Raw genomic sequence first — 7,499 nt, forward strand, 5'->3', positions numbered from 1 at the left:
ATGCAAAATAGGGAAAACGAAAAATAACCGCTTCACAGTTGTATAGCCAAGTCAAGTTGCAGTCTCCAACCATGTCTGTCCAGAGTCCAGACTCATACAAGCACAAATACCTTGAGGCCCACAGCACAGTGGTGTGGACATTCAGCCTTATGGCACTTTAGGCAATGTTTGGGGGGTCCCTCAACGGATAATCGTTTTCAACATGGAAAATGGTCCTACCCCTAAACCACCCACACACACACCCCAGCCACTCGCTCTACCCACCCCTCTATCCCTGACTCTCTATTTTGCTCTCCCTAGGTACGCCCCCTTTCTCCTAAACCCCAACCCCCTTCCACCACCCCTAGAACCCCGACTCTCTACGACCTTCCTATGCCTAGCTATGGCTTATTTTCCCTAGCCCAGCCCCCTTACTGATCACGTCCCCTCCCACCACCCACATCCCCGTAGCCAGTTCCTCTAACCACCTCTAGAACCCCACCCCTCGAAACCCATCTCTCTACGACCTCTATCTATGGCCCCCCCCCCCCCGCCTCCTTCCTTGATGGAACGGATGGACATCTGGTTACAACTTTGAGCTTTGACCACCAAAATCTAATCAGTGCATCCTTGAGTCCAAGTGGATGTTTGAGCCAAATTTGAAGAAATTCCGTCAAGGCGTTCCTGAGGTATTGCATTAACAAGCATGAAACAGGCAGTTGTGAGGTCACAGTGACCTTGAACTTTGACCTTTAACCACCAAAATCTACTCAGTTCATCGTTGAGTCCAAGTGGACGTTTGAGCCAAAGAAATTCCGTCAATGTGTTCCTGAGATATCACGTTAACGAGCATCGGATGGATGGACATGTATGTACTTACAGTAGGATGTACGGACAGATGGACAACCCGAAAACATAATGCCTCCGGCCATGGCTATCGCTGGCAGAGGCATAACAACTGCATTTTTTTTTTATGAAGGTAGGCTAATCAAACAAGAATAGCCTATATCCAGTGGTTCTAAACGTGGGGGTTCCAGGGGCTATAGCATCCATAAGTCTATACCATGACTGATTTCGTTTTCACACTTTCTTTAATAAAACATCTAAAAGCAAAAATCACATCAGATGGGGGACCCTGCTGGGACAAAATCTTGTTAACTGGGGGTCTGTGGGCTAATTTGTGTCATTTTAGGGTCCTTGAGGTGAAAAGGTTTGACAACCACTGACCTATACTTTTGGGATATGAAGAATGTCCCACTCTCTCTATCTCTTCCTCATGACCCTCTCTTCATCACTTACCTTATCTTTCTCCATTCCCCTCTGTCCCAGAGTGGGCACATGTCATGAAGTAACTAGAACGACCACACTGCGGATATATGCCTCCGCGGCGCCAACAAGTGAGCAGTCGACATGCATGTCTGTCCAGACTTTGACGTTTGAGCCAAATGAGAAGAAATTTCGTCAAGGTGTTACTGAGATATGGCGTTACCGAGCTGAAAATGGTGTTCGTGAGGTCACAGTGACCTTGACCTTTGACCACCAAAGCGTAACCTGTTCATCCTTGAATCCAAGTGGACGTTTGAGGCAAATTAGATGAAATTCCCTCAAGGCGTTCCTGAGATATCACGTTAACGAGCATGAAACGAGCGGGCGTGATGTCACAGTAATCTTGAACTTTGACCACCAAAATCTAATCAGTTCATCCTTGAGTCCAAGTGGACGTTTTGAAGCAAATTGGAAGAAATTCCGTCAAGGCGTTCTTGAGATATCGTGTTAACAAGCTTGAAAATGGCATTCGTGAGGTCACAGTGACCTTAACCTTTGTCTTTTGATCACCAAAATCGAATGAGTTCATAATTGAGTTCAAGTCGACGTTTGAGCCAAATTGGAAGAAATTCCGTCAAGGCGTTCCTGAGATATCGTGTTAAAGAGCTTGGAAATGGGGTTTGTGAGGTCACCGTGACCTTGAACTTTGACCTTTAAGCACCAACATCGAATCAGTTCATCCTTGAGTCCAAGTGGATGTTTGAGAAAAATTGGGTGAAATTCCGTCAAGGCGTTCCTGAGAAATCGCGTTAACAAGCATGAAATGAGTGGTCGTGAGGTCACAGTGACCTTGAACTTTGACCTTTGACCACCAAAATCTAATCAGTTCATCCTTGAGTCCAAGTGGATCTTTGAGGCAAATTCGAAGAAATTCCATTACGGAATTCCTGAGATATCGCGTTAACGAGCTTGAAATTGGTGTTTGAGAGGTCACAGTGACCTTGACCTTTGACCTTTGATCACCAAAATCTAATCAGTTCATCCTTGCGTCCAAGTCGACGTTTGAGCCAAATTGGAAGAAATTCTGTGAAACCGTTCCTGAGATATGGCGTTAACAAACTTGGGAATGGCGTTCGTGAGGTCACAGTGACCTTGAACTTTGACCTATGACCACCAAAATCTAATCGGTTCATTCTTGAGTCCAAGTCGACGTTTGAAGCAAATTGCATGACATTGTGTCAAGGCATTCCGCAGATATCGCGTTAACAAACATCGGATGGACGTACGGACGGACGTACGGACAACCCGAATCCATAATGCCTCCAGCCTGGCTATCACCACCGGAGCCATACAAAGTAGATTACTGGCTCAAATATATACTCGAGTAGAGAGTAGAAGTCTACAGTTTAAAATAAGGAAAATGAAAATTACTTGTTCCCTTACCAAAACTACTACTTATTATTGTTTTTGTTTTGTTTTGACTTGTGTGTTACTTGTAACTTGTTGCTACCCACCCACCCCTGAACCCCATGATGGATGTTGGAGCACATGAGGATGATGATGATGCAGAGATGCTCACAAGTCAAGTCTCAAGCCTTTCATCACAAGTCCAAGTCAAGTCTCAAGTCTCTTATGGATGAGCGTTCTATCATCTGCTGCATGCTATCCAGTCTGCTTAGAACACTGCATAGCTAAAACGAAGGAATTCAAAGCATGTATTGTATCCTCACTCCTTTACCTATTGCTATTATCATACAGTATCAGCATTGATTAGTTGACATTCATATTAGTAGACATTTACTTAATGTTAATGCACAATAATAATACAGATCAAGTCTTTTGAGGATGAGTCTCAAGTCAAGTCTCAAGTCACAAGTGCGACTTACTGTAAGTGTGACTCGAGTCCAAGTCTCAAGTTCAAGTCAAAATCTCTGCGATGATGATGATGATGGTGGTGGTGGCGGTGCGGTGGTGGTGGTGGAGAGCATAATTCAGCATCAACTTATTCTAATAATTTCAGAATGTCTTGAATGTGAAATGTAAGAGAGAATCTATGCCAAATATTGAAAACATTTTGAGCAAATTTATTTCTACAGCCTTGTATTTTCTTCCCAAACAAAGTCTGTTACAATTGAAAATAAACGACAGCAGATAAAGTAAAAGCGAACAAACAGAGAAGACAGGAGAGAAAAACAAAGGGAAAATAAAGTATTTTAAAATATTTACAGAGGAATCAATATTTGGCAGTTTTCCATCTTAAATTCAGGTACAAAGCGTAATACCTAAAGTTCATGCTACAGCTGCAGTGATTTGTAACTGTAGACAGGAGGTAACTTTTTAATAAGACACAAGTGGACTTTTGCGGTCATCTAAATCCAAATAAAAATCGTGGCTTGCTTTGTCCAGAATAAAACAAGGGCCTTGTAGCCTATAAAAATATTTCCTGGCTGGAGGATAGCCTATGTTTTGTTTCTGGATCAAAATGTGCAGACTACCAAAATCGTCCTAAATCCGATCTATGCAGCTGGAAAGGCCAGATATGAGTCCGCTTTACAACTTGAGGAAAAGCACTTATACTACAGTACAGTACTGGCTTTCTGCTAGAGCTAAGCTGCTGTGATCACTTTGATTTGAAGTGCAGATCTAGCCGTGTGATGAAAGCCTAGTCTTTAGTGACTCCTACTGTTCTTGGACTGTATGAGTGTTTAGTTTAATGTTTTGATGACTGCAGACTCAGAGTCTGGCTGGTCTCTTTCTCATCCTCCAGAGGCTGTGGTCCAGCATTCTGCTTGCAATGCTTCTCTCTGTGCATCCTAAAGTTTTGGAGAATCCAGGAGTAGAATCTTGATAATCGATTAATCACCTCAGTCATTCATCATTTGCTTCACAAATGCTGGGATTTGGTTGTGTTTTCTGCCTCATATGACTATTATCATATCATTATATTATAATTATGCTTTGCATAAGCTAATTGGGATCCTAATAAATCAAATCAAAATCAAATTATTATTATTATTATGGTATTATATTTGATATAGTGATATTAGTATTGTAGTATTAATAGTATTATTATTAATAATAATAATAATAATAATAATAATAATAATAATAATAATAATAATAATAATAATAATAATAATAATAATGGGAATTTGTCATTCGTTTTTACAACTTGGAGACTATGTTTATTTGGTAAATAATAATAATAATTATAGCTGCTGTCCAGCAATGGGTCGTGGCCGGGCACTGACAGAGATGCTCACATAATTTGTGCAAGTCTCAAGTCTTTGAACTAGACTCCAAGTCAAGTCTCAAGTATTTTAGCTATAGTCCAAGTCAAGTCTCAAGTCTTTAGTCACAAGTCCAAGTCAAGTCTCTTATGGATAAGCGTTCTATCATCTGCTGGATGCAATCCAGTCTGCTTAGAACACTACCATTCGGGACAGGGCTGGCGCAGAAGTAAGGCAGCAGGTTAAGTACATAGCAGTTGAACAGAGAAGCGGAGAGAGAGATAGTAGGACAGTGGAGCTAGTGGGCAGAGAGAGAGATAGACTGAAATATTGCTTATTATACTTTGGCAAGTATGACATCACCAATGACATCATAGCAACAACTATGACATCACCCACCAAGTCTGCTCAGCCAGGAAGGATGACATTATTGATGACATAATCACTGATGAACATCACTGATGTGACATCACATCATTAGGTAATTAGGGCAATTACGATGCTCTTTAGGCTACATGTGGGCAGAATTGAAAATACTGTCAAAAATTCTATTTTTGAGATACAATTCTGAGATTTTGCACACTTCAACTACTGTGACAGCAAATTCTTGTAAATTTTTTCCATGAAGATTCAAGCTTTATTTTGCCAGAATTTGCAGTAGCTGTTTAAAGTACCGTTTACAGTAAAACATTTTGATGCACTGTGGGTTCAATTTTTTATCAATCGAAAATGTGTCTGCATTCTTTGTGTAGGACAGTCTAACGATGTAGATGCTGAAGTTTGGTGTCGTTTGAAGAAAAAATGTGGGAGGAGTATGGTTTAATTAGTTTTACAGTTTTTGCAGTTTTGTGGTCTTTAGACTTCATAATTGGCCATAGGTTGCAGTGTCCAAAAGTTCCTCACTTGGGTCCACATTTGGGCGAAAGATGCAAAGCCGTAGCACGTATGCCTGATTTTGTATGAATTTTCAAAGTTTGAAACTTTAGACGGTCGCTGTAGCACCACCATCAGGACTATTGGTGCCAAATTTGCATCAACGAAGTTTGGCATGGGACTGGACCTTTGTGCAAAGTTTTGTTTATTTTCATGCATGGGAAGTCCAACTTCCCGGGAGAAGAAGAAGAATACAGGCAAATACAATAAGTCGCTTCGCTGGCCCGGCCACTAATAATAATAATAATAAACAACTTGAGTAACCACTGTTACACAATGTTCCCTTAGACGAGGCACTCCAAATAGCTCCAGTGGAGATGAGCAGTGCACCAGTGGGAGATTATGGCTGTATACTGGGCAGCTACCATGTGTGTGAAGCAAGGCAGAAGGGCTAAGAAAAGAGGTTGCATGGTCAGTCCACTGTCCCTGGTGAATAAAACAACTCCTAGTCAGGGTTTAATCTCAGTTTGTTTCAGTGCCAGCATCATCACTTTTGTTCCTTAGTTATAGCTCTTGCAGCACCATAGAAAATACTTGTTAAAATTCTTGTTCTATTTGCTTCTGTGGCAATGGATGATGATTTTGTTGTTTTGACTTGTAATGTCATAATTTCCAACTTCATCACAATCTTCTACTCAGTAGGCTAGATTGAGGTATGTGGCTGAAATTTGATCTGAAGGCACAGTAGGCTAGATTCTACCTACTCAACAAATGTAACAGAGAAACATTTGTTTCCTGGTGCAGCTTTATGCTGAGAGAATTTTCTTGTGATCACAAAAATTGCTCACCTTACATGCACATGGTTTATAACGCAGTACACGGTTTATAACACATTACCGTACATGGTTTATGACACCTTACAGTACATGGTTTATAACACAGTACATGGTTTATAACACATTACAGTACATGGTTTATAACACATTACAGTACATGGTTTATAACGCAGTACATGGTTTATAACACATTACAGTACATGGTTTATAACGCAGTACATGGTTTATAGCACCTTACAGTACATGGTTTATAACGCAGTACATGGTTTATAACACCTTACAGTACATGGTTTATAACACATTACAGTACATGGTTTATAACGCAGTACACGGTTTATAACACATTACAGTACATGGTTTATAACACCTTACAGTACATGGTTTATAACACAGTACATGGTTTATAACACATTACAGTACATGGTTTATAACACATTACAGTACATGGTTTATAACGCAGTACATGGTTTATAACACATTACAGTACATGGTTTATAACGCAGTACATGGTTTATAGCACCTTACAGTACATGGTTTATAACGCAGTACATGGTTTATAACACCTTACAGTACATGGTTTATAACACCTTACAGTACATGGTTTATAACACAGTACATGGTTTATAACGCAGTACATGGTTTATAGCACCTTACAGTACATGGTTTATAACGCAGTACATGGTTTATAACACATTACAGTACATGGTTTATAACACCTTACAGTACATGGTTTATAACACAGTACATGGTTTATAACACATTACAGTACATGGTTTATAACACCTTACAGTACATGGTTTATAACACAGTACATGGTTTATAACGCAGTACATGGTTTATAGCACCTTACAGTACATGGTTTATAACGCAGTACATGGTTTATAACACATTACAGTACATGGTTTATAACGCAGTACATGGTTTATAACACATTACAGTACATGGTTTATAACGCAGTACATGGTTTATAACACATTACAGTACATGGTTTATAACGCAGTACATGGTTTATAACACATTACAGTACATGGTTTATAACGCAGTACATGGTTTATAACACATTACAGTACATGGTTTATAACGCAGTACATGGTTTATAACACATTACAGTACATGGTTTATAACGCAGTACATGGTTTATAACACATTACAGTACATGGTTTATAACAACTTACAGCACATGGTTTATAACACCTTACAGCACATGGTTTATAACACCTTACAGCACATGGTTTATAACAACTTACAGCACATGGTTTATAACACCTTACAGTACATGGTTTATAACACCTTACAGTACATGGTTTATAACACC

The sequence above is a fragment of the Poromitra crassiceps genome, assembly GCF_964638095.1.
Source record: "Poromitra crassiceps genome assembly, chromosome: 1".
NCBI classification, from domain to species: domain Eukaryota; kingdom Metazoa; phylum Chordata; class Actinopteri; order Beryciformes; family Melamphaidae; genus Poromitra; species Poromitra crassiceps.